Source organism: Phoenix dactylifera, chromosome 9 (assembly GCF_051530095.1).
Source record: "Phoenix dactylifera cultivar Ajwa chromosome 9, Ajwa_hap1_PhDact_Kaust_v1.1, whole genome shotgun sequence".
Taxonomy (NCBI): domain Eukaryota; kingdom Viridiplantae; phylum Streptophyta; class Magnoliopsida; order Arecales; family Arecaceae; genus Phoenix; species Phoenix dactylifera.
In genome coordinates this window covers 12,958,505-12,985,170 of record NC_143198.1, presented here as the reverse complement: position 1 = coordinate 12,985,170, position 26,666 = coordinate 12,958,505, and positions in this window count along the sequence as shown.

Sequence of the window (26,666 nt, the reverse complement as noted above, 5' to 3'; positions counted from 1 at the left end):
CTTCTTTTGAATTGATTTAATTCTTCTTGCATGGCATTTATCCAGTTAGTATCTTTTTCAGCCTCTTCATAAGTCTTAGGTTCTAATTGTGAAACGAAAGCAAGATAATCATTTAAATTTCTAAGAGATGATCGAGTTCTTACCCCTTGAGATGGATCACCAATGATTAAGTCTTTAGGATGTCCATGTGCATACCACCATTCTTTTGGCACGTCTTGGGGTTGTGGTGGCACGCAATCATCACCCTTATCTTGATTTGGCACGTCATCAATTTTCAACTTTTCAAAGTCGATAATTCCTGTATCATCATCAACAGTATTTTCTTTCCTAGCAGACTCACTATCAGACTCATCAAATATAATATTGACTGACTCTTCCACCACTAAGGTTCTTTTATTGAATACTCTGTATGCCCTGCTAGATGTGGAGTATCCTAAGAAGATACCTTCATCTGACTTGGCATCAAATTTGCTTAGATCCTCCTTGCCATTGTTTAAGATAAAACATCTACATCCAAATACTTTAAAATATTTTGCAGTGGGTTTCTTATTTTTCCAAAGTTCATAAGGGGTTTTCTTGGTTATTGGTCGTATTAAAACTCGATTTAGAATATGGCAAGCAGTGTTTATAGCTTCAGCCCAAAAGTACTTTGGAAGATTTGACTCACACAACATTGTGCGTGCCATTTCTGCCAATGTCCTGTTTTTCCTTTCAACAACCCCATTTTGTTGAGGCGTTCTAGGTGCTGAAAATTGATGTGATATTCCATTTTTAGTGCAAAATTCTTCAAAGTGTTGATTTTCAAATTTCGTACCATGATCACTTCGAATTGCTACTAAGGTGAGTTTCTTTTCATTTATGATATTATTATATAGTTTCAAAAATTCTGAAAATGCTTCATTCTTATGTGCCAAAAATGAAACCCATGTATACCTTGAAAAATCATCAACAATGACTAGTCCATACTTCTTCCCTCCTAAACTTGTAGTTCTAGTAGGTCCAAATAAATCCATGTGTATGAGTTCAAATGGTCTAGTTGTTGATACTACATTCTTCAATTTGAAAGATGATTTAGTTTGTTTTCCCAATGAACATGGTCCACATATTTTGTCCCTTTCAAAGATCAGTTTTGGCACATCTTTTATTAATTCCTTCTTAACTAGTTTTGATATTAATTCCATACTAGCATGTCCTAATCTTCGATGCCAAGCCAACTAGTTTCATTTTTCTTTTCTTCATTAGTAATTAAGCATAAACCATTTTTCTTGCCTAACTCATGAAGATCTACTAAGTAAATATTTCTTTGCCTTTGTCCTACAAGTACAATGCTATTATCTTTAGGATTAGTGATTATGCATACAGATGCTTCAAATGTAACTTTAAACCCTTTATCACAAAATTGACTTATGCTAAGAAGGTTATGTTTCAAACCCTTAACTAATAAGACATTTTCTACAAAAATAGATGGAGCAATGAAAATTTTATCCTTTCCAATGATATGCCCTTTACCATTGTCTCCATAGGTTACTACTCCACCCTTCTTTGATTCCAAGGTGACAAATTGATCTTCGTCACTGGTCATGTATCTTGAACAGCCGCTATCTAGATACCATCGTTTTTTCACTTTATCAGCTGCAAGACACACCTGCAATCAAGATCAAGAAGAAACTTTAGGTACCCAAACTAAGTTGGGTCCTTTAGGGTTAGTACTCCATGTTCCTTTTGGAACCCAAACTTTCTTGAATTTAATCTTTTGATTATAACTTAACTTGTTTTGACTGGACTTTCTAAAGTTACATTCATATGCTCTATGTCCTAACTTATTGCAGCAATAGCAAGTAATATTTTCACTTTTAGCTTTTACAAAAATATTCTTTAAGAATTTTTGTTTCCTATTCGTTCTATATCCTAAACCGGCCTTATCATATACAGCTTTTTGGCTATCAAGAATCAAATTTAATTTGGTAGAACTAAGAGTAAATTTATCTACCAATGATTTATATTCTTCAGCATATTCTTTTAGCTTGATATTTTCAGCAATTAGATTCTTGGTTTCATTTGCAAGTTTTCTACTTAATGTTTCACAGTTATGTGACAGCTTTAACTTATCTTTGATAAGAAATTAATTTTCTTCTTTTAGAACTTTATTTCTATTAATTAGTTTCTTATGTTCTTCCATGAGTTCTAAGAATGCATCATGTAATTCATCAACAGTAAAATCACAGTCAAGTTCAGAATCTACCTCATCGTCATTGGCCATATGACACATTTGGGCCATCTCTTGATGATCTTCCTCCTCTGAGCTTGATTCCTCACTTTCACTCCATTCAGCCATGAAATTTTTCTTTTTCAACTTTCTTGCCATCCACTTCAAATCTGGGCAATCTATCTTATAATGCCCGGGTTTGTTACACTCATAGCAAATGGGAGTTTCTTTTTCCTTTTCTTTGTCCTTACCCTTTTCTTTGCTTGAGTTACCTTTAAGGAAGGGTTTCTTTTTATGGAACCTATTCTTACCTCTCATAAATTTTCTGAATCTTCTCCCAAGCACAGCCATCTCTTCTTCATCGATTTCTTCATCATCATCCAAATCTTCTGATTCAGTTAGTTGTTTAGGGGTGGTAGTCTTTAGAGCAATGGGCTTTCTTCTCTTGACCTCATCTTCTGAATTTTGCCTCATTGTCAACTCATGGGTCATGAGTGATCCTAGAAGCTCCTCTAACTGTAGTGTGTTGAGGTCCTTTGCTTCTTGAATAGCGGTTACCTTGGCCTCCCAATTCCTTGGTAGAGACCTGAGAATTTTTTGCACCAAATCAGAGTTAGAGTAAGATTTTCCTAAACTCTTAAGCCCATTTATAATGTCAGTAAAACGAGTAAACATTTCAGTTATGGACTCAGTAGATTCCATTTTAAACAATTCATACTTGTGTACTAATATGTTTATCTTTGACTCCTTAACTTGATTGGTCCCTTCATGTGTGACCTCAAGTCTGTCCCAAATTTCTTTGGCAGTAGTGCAAGTAGATATTCTATTAAACTCATTTACATCTAATAAGCAGTAAAGTACATTTATAACTTTTACATTTAACTGTGCTAATCTTCTATCACTTTCATTCCAATCCATTTCTAGTTTGGGTATGATAGTGCCCTCTATGTTAAGTGTGGGTGTGTGAGGTCCTCTAGTGATGATTTGCCATAGTTCATAGTCTGAAGCTTGAATGAATATCCTCATTCTAGCTTTCCAATATGTGTAGTTTGTGCCATTAAATAGAGGTGGTCTATTTGTGGATTGCCCCTCACTCATAGAACATCCCACTTGGGTTGTCATGATCTTTAACTCTTGATTGTGAGATCAATGAGTACTATTAGAGCACCTTGCTCTGATACCACTTGTTGCCCAAGGTGACAAGCCAAGAGGGGGGGGGGGGGGGTGAATTGGTTTCTTTTAAATTTAAACTATCTTACTCAAGTCAAATAGATGGTTAGTAAGCTAAGGCAATTCACAACACAAACAACATAAAGTATAGTGGTTCGGTGCTCTCCTTAGCACCTACGTCCACTCCCCAAGCGACCCCTTGGGAATTCACTATAATCTCGCGGATTACAGTTGGATTGTTTTCCGGGCTCACAATCCAAAAACCTTTGTTGGTTTTACGGGCTCACCAACGAACCTTTACAGTTTGGTTTTCCGGGTTCACCAAAAACCTTTGTTGGTTTTACGGGCTCACCAACGAACCTTTACAATTAGTTTTCCGGGTTCACCAATCAACCTACTTCGTTGGTTTTCCGGGCTCACCAACCAACCTTTACAAATAGTTTAACAAACAAACAGAAAGATTCAAACTCCTAAATGAGCAAATGAAACAATATTAACTACAAAGAAGAGTTAGAAAGTATTTATCGCTTTGAAGTGGCTTTGCTCTTCTTTGTCAAAGATACTTCACTCTTCAAGGGAGGATGGAGCTCTTGATGACTCTTTGAATCTGCTCAACCCCTTTCTTTGATTCTTGAATGAAGCACTTGAATGAAGAAGATTAGGGCACTTTTGTTTTCTTGTGTACTCTTTGATATCTCTTTCAAAAGTTGTTCTATCTGATGAATAGTGCCCCTTTAAATAGCTTCCCACATCCTTTGGACAAGCCCCAATGGTTAGATTTGAAAAACTAGCCGTTACTGACCTTGGGAAGGACAAAAAGTACATCTGCAGAACTAGCCGTTATGCTTCAGCCCGTGTTTGGGTCGGCTCAACCTGTCCTTGGGTCGACCCAACTTTCACTTGGGTCGACTCAAACATTCCTTGGGTCGACCCTCTCAGAAAACACAGAAACTTGAAATTTCAGCCTTCCTTCCCATGGGTCGACCCAACCATTCTTTGGGTCGACTCAAAGTTCACTTGGGTCGACTCAACTTCTTCTTGGGTCGACCCTCTCAGTAATTCCAGAGAACCATTTTCTGTCTGCCTTTCTGTCTTGCCTTTGGGTCGACCCTCTCAGGGTTTGGGTCGACTCAAGCTTGGGTCGACTCAAACACTGTTTGGGTCAACCCTCTCAGTAAATCCAGAGAACATATTTCTTTCATGTTTTGAGGTTCTTGAAGTTTGGGTCGACTCATGCTTACCTTGGGTCGACCCAACTCACTGTTTATCTGTGCCAATTTTGCAGAAGTGTGCCAAATAACTTCTTGATGTGCCGGGGTCGACCCAATCATCCTTTGGGTCGACTCAATCTACACTTTGCTGCATCTCAAGGTTAGATTCATTCAAATGAACAAAGACATGTATCTATATCGATTCATACAAATATACTGAGAGTAATGAACTTATAAATGAAGTATCAATTTAACTTATAATATACTCTAGATAATTGTTTGTTAATCATCAAAATAACACTATCATCCTCAGCGTGGCATGCCATCAACTTGTAGTCGAATCTTGAAGAAAATGAGATTAGATTCAGATTCCTCGAATCTCAAGAACTGTTGAGGATAATGGAATACTCCCTAAATCTATTGTAAAAACATGAGCAAGGTAAAGAAGATAATATAAAGAGATTTCATTGCTCTGGAAAAAGGTCTTTTGTTCTAATTACAAACTCTCTTTTATACCTCTCCATTAGGATTGAAATTAGATCAGATACTAGCATATCCATATTCATATTTGTTTTGTTCGACAAATACAGATACAGATGCAGATATTAGTCGAATGCCAAAATTCATATCCATATTTATATTAGTAATGATTCTGTAGATAAGACTTGTATGGTTTACACATCAAACAGTATTAGTGATGCAAGATTTTGGATTTTATATTAGGATGGATTGAGTAGTTGCATAATATTCTTTGACTGATTGTCATAAGAAGAATATGAACTTACAATTTCAAAAGTGAACATGAAATTGATTAGGATTGCTAAATGTTTATAAGGGTTAATATATAGCAACACAGGCTATGTCAAAGTAGGAACTTTAGAAATCTAGTTTTGAAATAGATATGTTGAGTTTAAATTAGAGTTGCAATGAATATCTGGTGAACTAAATTATCTTGAAACTGGTTAGAAACATTAACTTGATTTGAGAGGCGCCACGACTTGAATTGGTGGCCTTTATAGAGGAAAGCAAAATTAATTATAAACTTGAGAATAAAATTGGATATTTGACTTAGGTACAGAAATTTTGAGGATGAAAATTTTTAAAGGGAAGACAATGTAACACCCAGCCCAACTGGGCTAATGGAGAGCTGGGCCTGGTCCACTTGATCAGTCCAGATATTAGAAATCAGCCCAAAATAGATAAAAAGAAAGGAAAAAAAGGAAGACATGTGATTGGCACATGCAATGAGAGAAGAATTCCGATAGGAGTCTTCTTCTTCCCAAGCTCGTTGAATGGAATCCAATATTGAGATCGATTCCGACATCCTTCCTAGCTCTATTTAGATGCCTTCCACTCTCCTTCGATCCCATGTTGAAGACTCGAGCTTGGAAGTGAAGTTCGCCAGAGTTTGTTCGTGTTTTCACCCGAATACCATTTGCCACCACCATAACAAAACACCACCATAAGCTAGGTAAAGATCCAAAAATCTTTTAATTAATCCTTCCCCACATTCTACTTGACTCGTAAACCATAGTTTTCGGCCAACAAATCATCGAATTTTGGTCAAGAAGGGGCACTCTATTTGTTTTCCCTATTTTGATTTGATCCTAGCTCTTTTCTTTCTTTTTCAGCCAACCTCGCCATCATCGCCCATCACTGAAGCTTGTGGTCGATCCTCTTATGCTGGTGGTGCTCATTGCTAGAGCCACTGGCAAGCAACTGGAGCTAAAAAAGCACTACATTCCCTGTTCGGCCGACCATGTCTCTAGTTTATTTTCTTGCCACCGGCCACCTACTACCGCTGGTCGATGCTCATAATGGTTGACTATCAATCCTTCAGCTGGTAGTCACATCAACAGCCTACCTCTTCACCTATTAAAGAGAAAAAGGCCTTTCTCTCTCTTTCTATCTATTTTCTCTCTCTCTCTCTCTCTCTATTTCCTCTCTCTTCCTCCATTTTCTCACTCTTATTTCTCTCTATATAGTTTCTCTTTACAAGGGTTTGCTAGATTCTACAGAAGGATATTTTTCTCAATGATTTTTATCGATCCTAGTGAAGGAGGTCCTGATCCATTGCCAGGTGGCATGCTGGCCCCTACCTCGATCCTTGCTGAGCACGATTAGATTTCTTACCTCGAATTTCTATTGAATCATTTGTACCCTAATTCAACCATGATTAGATGAAATCATCTTGATCAGATCGTCCAAAATGTTAGTGTGGAGTGATTGATTATAACCCTATTTGATTTTGATGAGCTCAAAGCATTTGAGTATATCTTATGTTTACTAATGAATTCAATTTAGTGTTTCAGTGACATCTTAGTAAATTTATGGTCAAGTGTCTCTAGATTTGGTTCAAGACAATTTGGATAAGTTAAGAAGCCTATATGAACCAAAGTCTGAGACTCGAGTCGACTCCGGGATATTACGAGTCGACTCCAAGCGTATCAGAGGCACTGGCACAGAGCCGAGTCGACTCCTATGCATTACGAGTCGACTCCGACTGAGAACAAACAGACGAACAGAAAGGTACAACTCAAAATCTGTCAGCGAGTCGACTCCTGAAGAGCGCGAGTCGACTCCGATGCTTGCCGAGTCGACTCCAGGCTAGTATGAGTCGACTCCAGGGAGTCACAGACAGAAAGTCAGAGAAGGTATTTTAGACCCTGAGAGCCGAGTCGACTCCTGAGGAACGCGAGTCGACTCCGATGGTTGGCAGGTCGACTCCAAAGGAAGCAAGAGTCGACTCTCAGTGTAATACAAGAAAAAAGTCAGAGAGCAACTCTCGGACACTGAGGGCCGAGTCGACTCCCGCAAAGGCCGAGTCGACTCCGAGACAGCGCGACCCCAAAAAGACAGAAGACAGTATTTTTGTCTCTGAGACGCGAGTCGACTCCAAGAAAGTTCGAGTCGACTCCAAGGCAGCGCTACTCCAAAATAGACAGAAGACTGTTTTTTGGATACTGAGAGCCGAGTCGACTCCAAAACAGTTCGAGTCGACTCCAAGACTGCACAAGCCAAAAGACAGAAGATCGGGAGTTCGGACTCTGAGCGCCGAGGCGACTCCCAGAATTCACGAGTCGACTTGAGTGAGCCAAGTTGAAGAATACATCTATGGATTCCTTGGGATGAGTCGACTCCAAAAGTGCCAGGTCAGCTCCAGACTTTGGGGAGTCGACTCCAAGATAAGTCGAGTCGACTCCCAGTCGAGAAGACCACTTTAATTCAAATCCGGAACAGTTGCCGAGCCGACTCCAGAAAAGCATGAGTCGACTCCTGCTACAGCCGAGTCGACTCCAGATCGCGCGAGTCGACTCCGATCCCAACGGACACATTGTCAGGATGTGCAGAATGTGTAGAACGGCTAGTAAAGTATGTCTAACGGCTAGTTTCCGATAGGAATGGCTTAAATAGCCACAGAGAACTGTAGCAAGGTAGAGAAGTGACATTCCTTACAAAGAAAACACATAATCTTTATCTGCCAAAAAGGATTTCAACGAAAAGAAGGAAGAGGGCCATTAACTCCATTCAACCAACTCTTCCCAGCATTAAAGAAGTCTCCTTCAGCCTTCAAGTCTTCAAGACATTCAAGAGGAGACCCAGAGTTCAAGAAGCCCTCCTCTACATCATCATAAACTTGTTTGAGGGCTCTTAACTTTTCTCTTATTTATATCGCTGTACATCTGCTTTTTAGAAGCTCTATTTTTCAGTTTGTCTTTGTTCAAACCGTTTGTTCCTTACTTGATTCAATCAGGGGATTGAATCAAGGGTGTAAAGATTTGTTGGTGAGCCTAGGTTGAAACCAACGGTGTAGGGGTTCGATTGTGATCCCGGAAAAACAATCGGGTGGTTCTAGTCGGTGAACCTGAAAAAACCGACCGAGTTCGTTGTGACCTCGTAAAACAACAAGTTGGGTTGTGAGCTTGTAAAACAACCGGCTGTAATCCGAGGGGTTATAGTGAATTCCCAAGTGAGGCTTGGAGAGTGGACGTAGGAGCAAGGGTTAGCTCCGAACCACTATAAATTCCTAGTGTTTGTGATTGCTCTGTTGTTCTTTATCTCATTTCATTCACAGCACATAACATCTAATTAATCAACTTGTAAAAGGTGTTAATTAGTATTTCATAAATCAAATAATTGGAATAATTATTTTAAAACCCAATTCACCCCCCTCCTCTTGGGTTGTCTATCTGGGCAACAAGTGGTATCAGAGCAGGAACTCTTTTACCCAAAGAGTAAAAGATCAAAATGACAACCCCATTTGGATCTTCCCACATTGAGGGCCAGTCCACCCAAAGACCCCCATTCTTTAATGGATCCGACTACTCATATTGGAAGGCAAGGATGAGAATATTTATCTAAGCCCAAGACTATGAGATGTGGACCATTATACTAAATGGACCATACATCCCATCCATTTATGTAGAAGGTGTCACTGTACCCAAACTTGAAAAGGATTGGGATGACAATGACATTAGGAAGGCACAACTCAATGCCAAAGCAATGAATGTGCTTTACTGTGCATTAGATAGAAATGAATTCAATAGAGTCTCTACTTGCAATTCTGCAAAAGAGATTTGGGATAGACTTGAAGTGACCCACGAGGGCACGAATCAAGTCAAAGAATCCAAAATAAATATATTAGTTCATAAGTATGAATTATTTAAGATGGATTCTAATGAAACAATCACTTGCATGTTTACTAGATTTACTGACATTGTCAATGGCCTAAAAAGCCTTGGCAAAAATTATACTAACAGTGAGCTTGTCAGGAAGATTCTTCGCTGTCTACAAAGGTCATGGAAAGCCAAGGTAACGGCAATCCAAGAAGCCAAGGACTTGAACAAGCTTCCACTTGAGGAGCTTCTTGGATCCCTGATGACGCACGAGCTCACAATGAAACAACACAGCGAAGAAGAATCCTCTCATAAGAAAAAGGTAATAGCTCTCAAATCTACTTCTTCTAACAAAGATTTATCTTGCAGTAGCAGTAGTGAAGAAGAAGATCTTGAGGGAGATGATGATGAGGATCTTCTCGTGCGCAAGTTCAGAAAATTCATCAACCGAAAGAAGTCCTTTCATCAAAGGAGAGGCCCCTCAAGTTCCTATCACAAGGACAAAGGTAAGGAAAGGAAAAACGAGGGAATCAGATGCTACGAATGTAAGAAGCCAGGACACTTCAGAGCGGACTGTCCTTTGCTCAAGAAGGCCAGCAAGCACAAGAAAAAGAAAGTACTCGTCTCCATCCTTTCGGACTCCGATACATCATCTTCATCGTCGGATGAGGAACAAGAAGAAAAGGCCAATTTCTGCTTCATGGCAAATGAAAATGAGGTAACATCCGAAACGCATCTAGATTTTACCCTTGATGAATTGTATGATGCATTCAATGAATTAATGGTTGAATATAAGGCTATAAATCTTAAGAATAAAGAGCTAAAACTAGCCAATCAATCTCACCTCCACAAATACGATAAATTAGTTAAGGATAAGGACGTTATCACTAAAGAAAATGTAGAACTTAAAACAAGAAATCAATTGTTGATTAAAAAAACTAATACCTTAACTAAGGATAATGAAAAACTGACTAAGAAAATTTCAAAACTTAAAAACGATAAACAAACAATTAGAGATAATCTCACAAAAGACTTAAACATTCTAAAAACAGAAAAGCATAAACTAACTAAAAAACTTGAAAAATACAAACCTTTGGTTGAAAAATTTACATATAGTTTTAAAAAATTGAATATGATACTTAATAGTTAACGAGCTGTGTTCAATAGAGCTGGTTTAGGGTATAAACCTAAAAATAAGCAAAAACTACTTAGTAATTTCTTTGTTAAAGCAGGGAAAAGTAAATCTAAGAAAATAACATGCTTCTGCTGTAGAACATTAGGACATAAAGCAAATGTGTGTGATTATAGAAAAGGAAAAACTAAAAGAAAAATTAAAAGGGTTTGGGTTCCAAAAGGAACCAACATTACTAACCATGAAGGACCCAAGAAAACTTTGGTACCTAAGATTATATGATTTGCTTGTGTAGGAGTGTCTAGCAGCCAAGGTCGACAAAAATTGTTGGTACTTGGATAGTGGCTGCTCAAGACACATGACGGGTGACAAAGACCAATTCTTCACCCTTGAGCCTAAGAAGGGAGGTGCTGTGACATTTGGAGACAATAGCCAAGGTCACATCATTGGTATAGGTAAAGTACAAATTACCCCTTCAACTTTTGTTGATAATGTTCGATATGTTGATGGTCTTAAGCATAATCTACTTAGCATTAGTCAATTGTGTGATAGAGGTTTCGATGTTTTGTTCAAACCATTACTATGCATCATAACCAACTCAAATGACAATAGTTTAGTTTTTAAAGGAATAAGACGTGAAAATGTGTATGTTGTAGACCTTGAGGATCTTGCCAAACATAACCCATGTTTAGTTGTTAATGAAACTAAGGATAGTGATGCTAGTTGGTTATGGCACCGTAAGTTAGGTCATGCAAGCATGGACACAATATCAAAATTAGTTAAAAGAGATTCCGTGATAGGTTTGCCAAAACTAAAGTTTGAAAAGAATAAAATATGTGAAGCTTGTCAATATGGCAAACAATCAAGGAACTCCTTTAAATCCATAAATTGTGTCTCTACCTCTAGACCTCTAGAACTACTACACATGGATCTATTCGGACCAACTAGAACCACAAGTCTAGGTGGAAGTAAATATGGTCTAGTTATTGTAGATGATTATTCTAGATACATGTGGGTCATGTTCTTAGCTCATAAAGATCAAGCAATTTCAGTTTTTAAGAAGTTTCATAAGGAAGTAACAAATGCTAGAGATACTTCAGTCATAGCTATTAGAAGTGACCATGGTACCGAATTTGAAAATCATTTATTTGATGAGTTTTGTAGTAACAAGGGGATAACTCATAATTTTTCTGCACCTAGGACACCACAACAAAATGGAGTTGTGGAAAGGAAAAATAGAACTCTAGAGAAAATGGCTAGAACCATGTTATGTGAAAGTAACCTCCCTAAGTACTTTTGGGGAGAAGCCATCAATACCTCTTGTTATATATTAAATAGAGTTTTATTGAGACCCATTATAAAGAAAACACCTTATGAACTTTGGAAAAACAGAAAACCAAAAGTGAACTATTTTCATGTCTTTGGATGTAGGTATTTTGTTCATAATAATGGAAAAGATAATCTAGGAAAATTTGACTCCAAATCTGATGAGGGTATATTTTTGGGGTACTCTACAACTAGTAAAGCCTATAGAGTCTTCAATAAAAGAACCCTAATTATAGAAGAATCTATACATGTTGTTTTTGATGATTCTAGTGATACCTCTTCTAGTAAGAAAGTTAATCTTGATGATGATGCTGAAATTCTTGAAGAAAAGATTGATGAGATGACATTAAACGATAATGAACAAAAATTACTTGGAAATGCATCATCAAGTCAAGAGGCTATTATGGATCATGAGTTGACTAAGGCTTGGAAGTATGCTCACGGGAATCCTAAGGAATTAATTTTAGATGATCCATCTCAACCTGTTAGGACTAGAGCTTCCCTTAGGAACTTAAATAATCATCTAGCTTTTGTCTCACATTTTGAGCCCAAACACATAGAAGAAGCTGAAAAAGATGTAAATTGGATAAATGCAATGCAAGAAGAATTAAACCAATTTACTAGAAACAAGGTATGGAATCTAGTTGAACGACCTTCTGAATATTCAACTATAGGTACCAAATGGATATATAAAAACAAACTTGATGAAAATGAAATTGTAATAAGGAATAAGGCTAGACTAGTAGCAAAGGGGTATAATCAAGAAGAAGGTATAGATTTTGATGAAACCTTTGCTCCTGTAGCTAGACTCGAGGCAATTAGATTATTATTAGCATTTGCATGCTCTAAGGATTTCAAGTTATTTTAAATGGATGTAAAAAGTGCATTTTTAAATGGGTATATTAATGAGGAGGTGTATGTAGAACAACCTCCTGGTTTTGAGAATCATCAATACCCTAATCATGTGTATAAACTGAACAAAGCACTTTATGGTTTGAAACAAGCACCTAGAGCATGGTATGAAAGGCTTAGCAAATTCTTACTAGAACATGAGTTCTCTAGAGGAAATGTAGATACAACATTGTTTCTAAAGAAGAAAAACAAAGATATGTTATTAGTACAGATTTATGTTGATGATATTATTTTCGGTGCTACTAACAATCGCCTCTGCAAAGAATTTGCTAACTTGATGCAGAGTGAGTTTGAGATGAGCATGATGGGAGAGCTGAACTATTTCCTCGGACTTCAAATCAAACAATCTGAAGAAGGGATCTTCATCAATCAAGCCAAATACATCAAGGAGATGCTTAAGAAGTTTGATATGGAGGGAAACAAGTCCATCAGCACACCCATGAGCTCATCATGCAAATTAGACCAAGATGAATCAGGTAAATCTGTAGATCAAAAGTTATATAGAGGTATGATAGGATCTTTATTGTATCTCACTGCAAGTAGACCTGATATCATGTTTAGTGTGTGCATGTGTGCTAGATATCAGTCTAATCCTAAGGAATCTCATCTAATTGCAGTCAAGAGAATCTTTAAATACCTAATAGGAACAAAAAATATAGGTCTATGGTATTCTAAAGAATCTAGCCTGAACTTAATAGGATACACAGATTCAGACTTTGCTGGATGTAAACTTGATAGAAAAAGCACCAGCGGGTCATGTCAATTCCTAGGAGAAAACTTAATCTCATGGTTTAGCAAGAAACAAAACTCCGTTGCATTATCTACTGCTGAAGCTGAATATGTTGCAGCCGGGAGTTGTTGTGCTCAAATCATGTGGATCAAACAACAATTGGAAGATTATGGCATTAAACAAGATAAAATTCCCATTAATTGTGATAATACAAGTGCCATTAATCTAACTAAAAATCCAATTCAGCATTCAAGAACTAAACATATTGAGATAAGACATCACTTCATAAGAGATCATGTACTGAATGGTGATGTGACACTTCAATTTGTTTGCACTGATGATCAATTAGCTGATATCTTCACTAAACCCTTGAGTGAAGAGAGATTTAGTGTGCTTAGGAGAGGATTAGGAGTGATTGATCCATCCTAGTGATATTCTCTTCTAGTTCATTGATTTTGATGATTAGATTATGCTAAATATAGAGTTTCGCATCTATGATCATCAAATCAGATCATAACTTAGTGATTGTCCATCATTTGGTACGATAATAGCATGATTTTTAGGTGCGTGCCAGAGTTCGAGACGACTCGAGTAAGTTTCAGAGTCGGCTCATACGGAAGAGTCGACTCGCACATAGACGGAAGTCGATTCGAGATCGATGGCCGCATAAGGAGAGTCGACTCGCACATAGACGGGAGTCGACTCGAGATCGATGGCCGCATAAGGAGAGTCGACTCGCGCATACTTTGGAGTCGACTCGAGGTCGAATCGACTCGCGACTCAGTGGAGTCGACTCGAGGTCGGGATCCGGGTTTTTTAACCCTAATCCAAGCGTTTAATCAACACTTCTATTCACCGCCTCCACTGTTCAAAAAACCCTAGAGCCGTCTCCTAGGTCGTCTCCGACCGTCGTTAGGGCTTTCCCGTCGACCTTCTTCCGTCCCTTAGGTTTTTACCCCATCCCTAGGTTAAGGATGCCTCGTAAAGCCGTTGTCCCAAGCCGGAAGAGGCCCCAACCCGCGAGCGGCACCGAGCGACAGTCCAAAGCTCGGAACGATCCCGTGAGGCCACAACCTCCGGCTCGTTCCCCGCCGAGGCCGGTTCCCTTGCGTCCGTGCGCCAGGAAGGCGGTCTCCACCGGAAGATATGTCAACTTCGACTATCTCTCCCGGGAGGGCTTCACCATAGGAGATAGGTTGAAGGCCCAGGGTTTAGAGTTCTTTTGTTCCTTGGATCTCCCCACATACCCCGGTCTAGTTAGGGAGTTCTATGGAACCGTGCATAGGGGCAATGGGGGTATAGAGGGAACCGATGCGGGTGTCCCATTATTTATTTCGAAGGATTTCATAGCTCAAATCCTCCATCTTCTCCAAGTAGGGGTATCTCCTACACACCCCGAGGATAGGACTGAGGCCCTTACGGCCATTTTAGGGAGTCCATCCCAGTCCCCACTAGACGAGGTGTCCACTGGCTCTCTTTCTGTTGAGATGCGGCTCCTCCCGAGCATTATTTCTAGGACACTATTCCCTAAAACCGGCCGTTTTGACTTTGTGTCTGAGAGGGACCTAGCCCTCATGTATTACATTCTCCAAGACACACCTATTAACTTCTCCAAGATGATCTATAGATACCTATGTGAGCCACTAGATAGACCAGGCTCACCCTTCCTTATGGGATGATGTACACCCTGATCTTTAGGGAGTCCGGGATCCCTATTCCTGAGGGGGAACCCTCTCGCAGTCTGCGATGGACAGATCGCATGGGTGAGGGGACCCTACACAGGATGGGGTTTCATAAGGTATAGGGAACATGGGTCAGGAAACCATCTTCCTCCACACCTACTGCCAGACATTCTCCCAGTCCTGACCGTTATTCAGACTTCCCCACCTTTCCCTCCACCTCAGCACCCTCCACCTCAGCCGGACCCTCCTCCTCTGCGCCACCCACTCAGCCGATGGAGGTCCGGATTTCTCCTGAGCAGCTCCGGGAGTTGCAGCAGGAGATTGTACGAGATCTTCGGGACGATCTTCTGAGAGAGCTCAGAGGTTCAGTCCCTGCCCCCTCTTCTGCATTGGTGCCTTCCCTATCAGCCGTGACCGAGATGACGACCCATCTGCGGGAAGAAATCTACAATGTCAGAAGCCTGATACAAGCCCAATTCTCCAACATGAGCGATGTCACAAGCAACACGAGAAAGATGCGAGATGACATCCGACACGACATGGGCAGCCTGAACCAGAGGGCTGAGCGTCTGGCGAACGTGTTGATCGCCAAGCTGGACACACTCCAGGAGAGTGTGACGAAGCTCTCCTCGATTCACAGCAGGGCTACGTCGGCGATCATCACACAGTTAGGGCACGTCACTGATGGGGTCACCCTACTCATGGAACAATCGAGACTGCCCAAGGGAGCCGCATCCTCCTCCAAGAAGCCCTAGCTTATTTTGTGTATTTTGACATGTATTTACTGCTTTACTCTTTGTATTCACAAATGTACCTACACATACATCAATACAATGAGTAGACAATTTTCTTCAATACTGTGCAATTTAAACTCTAACTGCTTGTGTATTCTGCTTACTTCTTTTTTGCTATGATGACAAAAAGGGAGAGAAATATATTGAATAGACATGTAAAGAGAATTAATAAAAATTAATAAAAAAAAACTTTTAAAACACACAATAATTTGTTCTTAGTGGATTCGATACCTCGAGGCTCATTATCTCTCTGTTGGGGCTCCTAATGGAGTAATCTCCAGATCTATTCAAGGGATATTCGGAGATTAGTTGAATCATACTTAAGAACAAATTGACAGATTTTTCCTCTAAAAAACCAAAAATTTAAGTTCAAAAGCTTTAATGCACTAAAAGGAAATTCTGAGATTCAAAACAAAGTTGAATGCATGTGTTGAGGGGGAGAATCTGAATTTTTTTTTGAGAAAGCAAAATCATTAAAAATAAATAAGCCAAACAATTGATTGCATAATATGAAGGCTTATATAATTCCAAATGAAAGGAGGAGCCTTAACTTCAAAATTTATTGTTTCACACCTTTCAAGTTTGGATAAATTAAAATGACTAGACATTTGAATTCATTTTCAAATTTTACTATAATTCTCCTTGTTTGTTGAGCAATTCACTTCACATATACTCAATGTTTTGTCATCATCAAAAAGGGGGAGATTGTGGAGTGATTGATTATAACCCTATTTGATTTTGATGAGCTCAAAGCATTTGAGTATATCTTATGTTTACTAATGAATTCAATTTAGCGTTTCAGTGACATCTTAGTAAATTTATGGTCAAGTGTCTCTAGATTTGGTTCAAGACAATTTGGATAAGTTAAGAAGCCTATATGAACCAAAGTCTGAGACTCGAGTCGACTCCGGGATATTACGAGTCGACTCCAAGCGTATCAGAGGCACTGGCACAGAGCCGAGTCGACTCCTATGCATTACGAGTCGACTCTGACTGAGAACAAACAGACGAGTAGAAAGGTACAACTCAAAACCTGTCAGCGAGTCGACTCCTGAAGAGCGCGAGTCGACTCCGATGCTTGCCGAGTCGACTCCAGGCTAGTATGAGTCGACTCCAGGGAGTCACAGACAGAAAGTCAGAGAAGGTATTTTAGACCCTGAGAGCTGAGTCGACTCCTGTGGAACGCGAGTCGACTCCGATGGTTGGCAGGTCGACTCCAAAGGAAGCAAGAGTCGACTCTCAGTGTAATACAAGGAAAAAGTCAGAGAGCAACTCTCGGACACTGAGGGCCGAGTCGACTCCCGCAAAGGCCGAGTCGACTCCGAGACAGCGCGACCCCAAAAAGACAGAAGACAATATTTTTGTCTCTGAGACGCGAGTCGACTCCAAGAAAGTTCAAGTCGACTCCAAGGCAACGCTACTCCAAAATAGACAGAAGACTGTTTTTCGGATACTGAGAGCCGAGTCGACTCCGAAACAGTTCGAGTCGACTCCAAGACTGCACAAGCCAAAAGATAGAAGATCGGGAGTTCGGGCTCTGAGTGCCGAGGCGACTCCCAGAATTCACGAGTCGACTCGAGTGAGCCAAGTTGAAGAATACATCTATGGATTCCTTGAGATGAGTTGACTCCAAAAGTGCCAGGTCAGCTCCAGACTTTGGAGAGTCGACTCCAGGATAAGTCGAGTCGACTCCCAGTCGAGAAGACCACTTTAATTCAAATCCGAAACAGTTGCCGAGCCGACTCCAGAAAAGCATGAGTCGACTCCAGATCGCGCGAGTCGACTCCAGATCGCGCGAGTCGACTCCGATCCCAACGGACACATTGTCAGGATGTGCAGAATGTGCAGAACGGCTAGTAAAGTGTGTCTAACGGCTAGTTTCCGATGGGAATGGCTAAAATAGCCACAGAGAACTGTAGCAAGGTAGAGAAGTGACATTCCTTACAAAGAAAACACATAATCTTCATCTGCCAAAAAGGATTTCAACGAAAAGAAGGAAGAGGGCCATTAACTCCATTCAACCAACTCTTCCCAGCATTAAAGAAGTCTCCTTCAGCCTTCAAGTCTTCAAGACATTCAAGAGGAGATCCAGAGTTCAAGAAGCCCTCCTCTACATCATCATAAACTTGTTTGAGGGCTCTTAACTTTTCTCTTATTTATATCGCTGTACATCTGCTTTTTAGAAGCTCTATTTTTCAGTTTGTCTTTGTTCAAACCGTTTGTTCCTTACTTGATTCAATCAGGGGATTGAATCAAGGGTGTAAAGGTTTGTTGGTGAGCCTAGGTTGAAACCAACGGTGTAGGGGTTCGATTGTGATCTCGGGAAAACAATCGGGTGGTTCTAGTCGGTGAGCCTGGGAAAACCGACCGAGTTCGTTGTGACCTCATAAAACAACAAGTTGGGTTGTGAGCTTGTAAAACAACCGGCTGTAATCCGAGGGGTTATAATGAATTCCCAAGTGAGGCTTGGGGAGTGGACGTAGGAGCAAGGGTTAGCTCCGAACCACTATAAATTTTTAGTGTTTGTGATTGCTCTGTTGTTCTTTATCTCATTTCATTCACAGCACATAGCATCTAATTAATCAACTTGTAAAAGGTGTTAATTAGTATTTCATAAATCAAATAATTGGAATAATTATTTTAAAACCCAATTCACCCCCCCCTCTTGGGTTGTCTATCTGGGCAACAGTTAGGTACCCCCATTAGACTAGCCCTATGAGGATGTCGGGACTTAAAACTTTTATTTTTAAAAATAATCATAGAAAATTTTTGATAAAAATATAATTTTGAATATTAGGCTTTGAGAGAAATTTTTGGAATTAATCGAATCTATCATCTAGTTTCACTCGTAAGGTAAGTAGATTTATTGACAAATTATAAAATTATTATTTAATAAATTTAGGATTATACTAATCATGATGCCTAAATTTAATGATCGATACTTTATTATCAAATATGTTTATTTTAGAATATTATGATGATACATGATTGACAGTAGTGATTTTGTTCATTTTATTTCGATGCTACATGGTTACATGTATTTTTGTCAAATTGAAATATGAAATTGTATGATTGATTTGGACTCTGAGCCTGACTATGCTTAAAATCCCACCAATGGGGGCTAATATGTCACAACTTGATTAGTCCTAAAGAATTTATGATGGAACAAGATGCATGGTATACTACAAGCAGATATGCGGTCTTAAAGAATATCGCCACAAGAAACTACACGACATATCGAAAGAAGATGCACAATATCATGACCCTACCACTGAAAAAATATAGTCATAGCTCTTGGTTGTGGAGATGAAATTGATGTTTTGAAGAAAATTGGATTTATGAATGAAATTTAAATTTAAGAAAGAGTGGATTCATATGCATAATATTTTGATAATGCTGCACATCTAAATTTAGTTTTGAATTGATGTATTTTCATATGCTTATCTCCAACAAATTGATATTTATTTTATTTTCTAATTTATTTATTTAAAGTATTCATTGCTTATTAGGTGGCCTAGCTCATTATTTGATATTTTATTATTTTTATAGGTCTTGAGAACTAAGCTAGCATGGGGTTTTGCTTCGGGAGAGAGTGATTAGAAGCAGAGTTCTAGTCTTTTTATTAAGATGTTTATAAAAGTATAATGTAAGACTATTGGATATTATTGCAATTCTACGACAATTAATATTTGGATATTAGTTATTTAAATTTTGGATTTACTTGATTGATTATTAATTTCACTGCTTGCTTTATGATATTGTGATGATATGCTTTGCATGCTTATAGAAAGAGTTTTCTATGAGTGTGCGGCGATTACCATGACCTTGGCTCATGCTCTCAGATCTAGGGTGTGACAGGGATTTGTAGAAAAACTAGAAGTGCTCTAAGAATGAATGGGCCCTCTAAGCGAACATTTGGTTGACTGACGAGAATGACGTCAGTCTTGTTAGGAGTAGACGGATAGATCTTTGAAAAACATGCATACAAGAAGATTTGGAGCATCTAGAGAAGTCCTCCACATTTCCAATCTCTAGAAGTGATCTCTCTAAGGCCCTGGTAATGCTAGCCAGAATATGAGGAGCCAGAGCTATTGGACACTCTTGGCAACGGCTAAACTGAGTTATGCCTTGACCATTTAGACCGACGTAGAACAGAGTAAATATCTATTGACCCATATCAGGAAAAAAGCAATGTACTCCTGGTGTGAGATCGGCCTAGTATGATGATGATAAATTTGCCCATAGAAATTATAGCCGACAGACTTGCTTAGAAGTACACAAAAGTTATCCTTGGGGATGTCAATAGGGATTTGGCATTGAAGAGTTTGTCGGTTGATCTAAGGTTAAAAGATATTGTTAAGTCTAAGAGACTTGGGCTGGTCATCCTGTCATTAAGACGAAAGGTATTGGTTGAAGAAGGCTAGAAACATAAAGTGGCCAAGAGCAAATATTGGTTAGTAATAGGAAGAGCAGGAGAAAAGGCTAGGATATCCAGAAGATCATTCTTCTCTCAAACAGACAACTTCTACTAGAAAACGCAATCAAACCATTAGTTTCAAATGTTACACCAGGTGGGCTAGCTATGGCTGATGATAGTTAGGGTTCTTCCAAATTGAAGTATTAAATCCTAGACTCTTGTAAAGAAAAGTCTCTTTAGAGTGATAAGGAAAGATGGAGGAAAAAGGCTTGGGTACCTGAGATTTAAAGATCTGATCTAATATGAAGAGACCAGAAGGTTTCTAGATAAGTACCTGAGAGTCTATGGACTGTAGAATCTCAGATCGCTTGAGTTCTCTCTGCTTCTCGTGTGCAAGAGCATGGATTGAGGCAGGATCTTAGCTTATCTTGAACAAGATCAAAGATGCAAAAGCTCAAGTAAGGTGGAAAGGTTTAAGGGAGTAAGAGCTGATGAAGATGATGGTAAGAGACACACTATCTAGGTCCTTAAAAGGATTCCCGCACCGCACAAAATCGAATCCTAAAAGGATCCTAATCGATCGCAGCATCTTAAGAAGTGATTCAATTAGAGAAGTGAATAGCCTTGTCATGACACATGAGGGATTCCTAGGAGTAGGAAAGATGTATCATCACGAGTTATGATCAAAGTATCCTTAGAAGTGTGAGAACTTCAAACGGCCATAAGCATTTCAAATTCCTAGATGTTGTACTTGTTGTAGCGGATGTAGTGCCTAGTATATCCCATCACCCTTTTAATTCATGGCTGATAGGATGTGGAGGGCATTGTTTCCACAACATCCTAACATATATGGTTATTGTAGATAAGGATCTCAAACCTTGAGCCAAGACCTAATGTTGGTGTGAGTGCCTAGATGGCTAGTGAAAAGGGATACTTGGTAGATCAAAGTGTACAAGTGGCGCATAAGGGGAGATGATTGAACTGTCAAAGGCACCTCAAAGTTGAAAAAAATTATGCTATAGATGGGTTAGAAAAATACTACCAAAACAAATTATTATAGGATAGGCTGAATGGAGGCTAATAATATATCAAGGATGATTAGATATGATTATCAGTTTAATAGATGGGGTCTGGTCGTTCTAATATATGAGAGTAGTGGGAGGACAAATAGTGTCAGTTACCAAAACTATTCGAGGTGGAGGATAATGTTGGGAACCCGCCCATGCCGCTGATATTTCAAAAATTTTTCAGATGGCAGCGGAATCGGCATGCACGGGTTCGACGTTCATCGCATGAACGTTGTTTCGAGACCTTTCGTAATTAGGTAAGAATTAAAACTTTTAAAACTATTAGGAAGATCAAATCTTCACCTTGCGCGGGTAGATGATCACCGCAAATCTGAATTCGTGGTTTTGGAAGAGGGTTCGCTTGAAGCTGTTCAAACGTCCGGCCTCTACGGGTATCCACACGAAGTAGAGGACCGATCCAAGCTCTCTATCTCACCGGGGTGCTAGCTCCCTTGCAGAGATAGCTTTGATGGCTGATGTCCTCCCTCTCAATCAACTCTTGATTGTGCTTGGAAGGAGGAAGAAGAAGGATGAAGACTAGGAAGAAGAAGAATCCCTGCAGCCTTCTTCTCTTTTCATGCGTTGGAGCCAAGGAAGAAGACCAAGAGGAGGGAGACGCCTCCTCTTCTTTTCCCTTTGCTGATGGCGGCTGAACCAAGAGGAGGAGAGGGGCTTCCACGGCTTGAAGAGGAGGAAAAGAGATCCACTAGGGCGCCGGCCCTAGTCCTCCTTTAATAAGGATGAAGGGCTCCTACAAGTTAGGAGCCCTTGACAACTTTCCAAGAGGGGGCGCCGGCCCCCTCTCTCTTCATGTCGCACCTAATCAAGTGGAGAGGGGCTGATGCCCCTCTTACTTGGTTAGCCTAATCCTCTTCCAAAGAGGATTAGGTCCCTCTTTCATGGTTTAATCCTAATCTAATTAGGATTGGCCAAATTGGGTTCAATCTATGCTAGTCCTAATCCAATTAGGACTTGAATGAACCATGACTCAATTGAACTCTTCAATCCTAATCCAATTAGGAGTCATGTTGATTCATTAGATTAATAATTAATTTAGACTTAAGGAATCCTAAACCAATTAGGATTTGTTTAGTTTTAGTCCTAATCCAATTAGGACTCTATTTGAATCCGAAGTCCTAATCTAATTAGGATTTCTAGGAATCCTACTCCAAGTAGGAATCCTATTTTAATTCAAAATTCCTAATCTCATTAGGATTGTAGAAATCCTATTCCAAGTAGGAATCCCAGTCCTACTCCAACTAGGATTCTCAGTCCTAATCCAATTAGGATTCTAGGAATCCTACCCGAAGTAGGACTCTTGTTTCAAGTCCAATTAATTAATTCCCTTGGTTCCTTCTTCAACTTCTTTATCAATCAAATTGATTACTTGTGATTCTTAATCACGATTTCAACCATCGGATCGGTCAATACTTCTAATGTGTGTGACCCCATAGGTTCTATTCTGACTGGTAGTGAGATATATTGTGATCTCTATCACTATATCATTGAAAACTCCTTTCAATGGGTTGGAACGGTTCCAACTCAACTCATTAGGGTTTATCGATCATCGAGATAATCCCTATGAGTCCCACCATCCACCAGTGACACCTAGCAGCATGTAGTGGCTACCCAGCAGAATGGAATGATGAACCTCTAGGTGCAGTTAACATGTGATACAATCCTACTATCGTGGATCCCTACAGGACGGAGGTCATGGACAACTCGTCAAACCCCATCGTCTGTCATATGTCAAGATTTATTCGACTTGAGTTCGATAGTGGAAAACTCTTTTTCCACTTTATATTACTGCCCTGGCCAAGGTCTTAGAACTCAGTCTAACAAATCACATAGGATCACTCCTCTTCTATCAAGGTCGATAGATTCCTTATAGGTGCATACCCTACTCCTACAGTGAACCTACTGCAGCCAATCTACACTGCATGGACCCATATGGCTAGAGACCATGTATGTGTGCAGTCAAACTACAATAACCTCACTGTGAGTAGCCGAAGCACCGCAGGTCAAAGGACCAGTCACACTACTGCAACATCAAGCAAGTCACTGACGAGTGGATAGACATCCAAGTGACTTCTTGTCTTGGTCACGCTCAGTACCCTTGTTCTCTAACAAGCACCTGCACTATCACTTCAGTGTCGCTACACTGTGGACTCAAGTCTCGTCCATCCAGAAGGAAAGTGATCTGTGCACTGATCGGATCGATCACCGTCCTCGTGATGATTCATTGATCAGGAGCATTTAGAAATTAATCACCAATGATACATGGCTCAAATTCTCAACTCTTGGGAATATGTATCATCATCTTATTAATTCCTTGGACGATTCATAGACACATAAACAATATGAATGAAAAGATGCCTTTTATTTATTCAATAATAAATAGTCAAGTACAAAATTATGTCCCTAGAATCAACAATGTGTCAGCCAAATTGGCTTCTAGGGCATACATCTAATAATCTCCCACTTGCACTAAAGCCAATTGGTCATATATCTTAGGCCCATCTTCTCAAGGTGGGCTTCAGTCTTTTGCTGACTCAGCTGCTTAGTGAACGGGTCTGCCACGTTATCCGCGGAGTCTACTCTCTGCACCTCTACATCATATGTAGGGTTCTAGGATGTCATAATGGGCAGCGGAAGCTAGGGATTTTAAAATTTTCTTAATAAAGTCCCTATGCATGAAACCCTTTTAAGCCTAGATCACCTTAATGATTACAATCAAATAATATAAAATAAATACAGAATTAGTAGAATACCTCAAACGCTAATCCAAAGTGTACAATCTCCACGAGGCGTCCAAGTGTCCGCCCTCCAATGGTGATCCACACGAAAATTTGATCAAGACTTTAGCTCCAAAGACTTTTGATCCTTAATGCAGAATTCTTCTAAAGAACTCTAATGGCTTGCTTTCCTTCCTTTCTATTTTTCTTTAGCCTTCTAAAATCACTTCTAATCCTTTTGTCCTAAGGAAGACCACCTTGTCTTGGCTTAGGACACACTAGAAGCAATGTTAGAAAGAAAGAAACTAATGTAAGAAAGAAGGGATATGAGAGAGAGAGAGTTGGATTGATTTTCGATGATTAGAAAACACCGGGAGCATTCCTATTTATAGATGGCGTGGGGATGCATCACCAAAGGATGCATCCCATCCACACATCCTTCAGATGGGGCGTGATAAGAGGAGAGAAGGCGCCACAAAAATAGGGAGAGGCGTATCAAAAGTGGTTATGATAAGATCAAGCGCTTATGATGTGGCGCTTGATTCCCTAAGCACCTCTTCATGAAAATGCGCCGTACTCTTCCCTTTTTTCACTTCTTCTCACGCAAGAAAAATAGGAACCAACCTTATCCATTCATCAAGGGTTGATGATGATCCAAAGGCCATGAAAGAAGGTGCCATATATCCCTTAGGCGTGATGAAGAGAGAAGAGAGAGAATGGATAAGATCAAATAAATGGTTCATCCTTATCCATTTAATCTTCACGTATTCTCTCTCTTTCCTTCACCTATTTTTCATCTCCACGCCTCCCAATGATATCCATCACGTCATCATGATCTCCCATCATCCTATGATGAAAATCCAATGGCTCCAATTCATGGTGCCATCCATTTGATCCATCTCTTCATCCAAATGTTGATCCAACGGTCAAAAATGAATGATTTATCAAATCTAATCCAATTAGACTCAAACCAAGCCAATTAGGAGCCAACTCTTGGCTAACCCATATTAGAATATGATCTAATCAAATTAGATCAATTAAGAATCAGATTCGAATTCAATTCGAATCAGATTCGAATCCAGTTCGAATCAGGAGCTAAGGTTTGCAACCCCTGCTAGGATGTTTATCTTGCAAACATGATCTAATCCAATTAGACCCTTGATAAGTTTTTTTGTGTGTGACCCATTGGGTTCCATACTTAGCCAGCAATAGGTGTGAGTGCGAGTTGACCCAACTTGATTAGAACTCTTCTAATCGATTTAAGTCCAAACTGCGCGAACCCGAACTTAACAATTAGAATCCTTTCTAATTGGTGATCGAATTAAACTCTTTAATTCGATCAAACCTATAAGACAAGATTGACGTCTAGCAACGTGTCATGTCTACCCGAAAAATATGGAATTTGGTGGAAATACCAAAAATACCCTTCAGTGGCAAGTTACCATGCAATTCAATCCTTTAATCAAACTGCATCCCAAATATGTATATGAGTATGAATATATGTCAAACTCAATTTCATATTCATATTTTTTTCAATCTTTTAATGATAATTCAAATAATGAAACATTAGAAACTCTTTCTAATTTTCATTCTGCTTTGATCAAAGGCTTCCTGAATTATCATATGATTAGAATAAATAGGATGCTATCTTCTCTTACTAGAAGTGATTAATTCCTTGTTGATCTACTCATAATCTTCGTACACAATCCACCATATCCAGAAGACCTCGTACATAACTTATTGTCATGAATGAGTGTAAACCAAAACATAGGTTCATGTGCACAAGATACCATGGTGATCTCAGGTCAAAGGATCAGTTGTACAACTCCCACTAAGAGAATCATCTTTTGACATGTAAGTAAGACTTCATAAGATTTCTCTTTGTAGGTCAATTCAGTGAACTCATTCTTCTAATGAGCACCCATATCTTTGTATTAGTGTCTCCACACAAATGATTGTGAGATCAATCATCCTCTGCATCGAGCATACATAAGACATGCCAGTCTTTCCGGTAATCATTGATCCCCGACTCAATGTACCAATGACTGAGAATATTTAAGATTAGGATTTTAGGATTTTAAGTCTCACTAGTATGATCTCATCATAGTCTTAAAACCATTGCCCTAATCTAAGGAGTTTATCATAAATATAATCAACAGCATATGATAAAACATAACGCCTTTATTCATATTTAAATGTCATGTACATGATTTGGACAAATCAAAAGAAAAACCCTTCGCAATACATATTGCGATTGGCTTGTAGGGCATCTACTCTTTCAATCTCCCACTTGCACTAAAGCCAATCGCTCTTATATTTTATCCCCATACAATCGAGGTGGCGATCGAACTGCTGTTGTGGTAGAGCTTTAGTGAACGGGTCTGCTAGGTTGTTCTTGGTGTCTACTCGTTCAATGACTATGTCTTGTCTCTCGACAATCTCTCGAACAAGATGGAAGCGTCTTAGAATGTGCTTGGATTTGTGATGAGACCTTGGTTCCTTCGCTTGAGCAACAGCTCCAGTGTTATCACAATAAACTGGGACTGGTCCAGCAATCTCGGGAACTACTCCTAACTCAGAGATGAACTTCTTCATCCAGACAGCTTCCTTAGCGGCTTCACTTACAGCAATGTATTCTGCCTCAGTAGTTGAGTCAGCTACAGTTTGC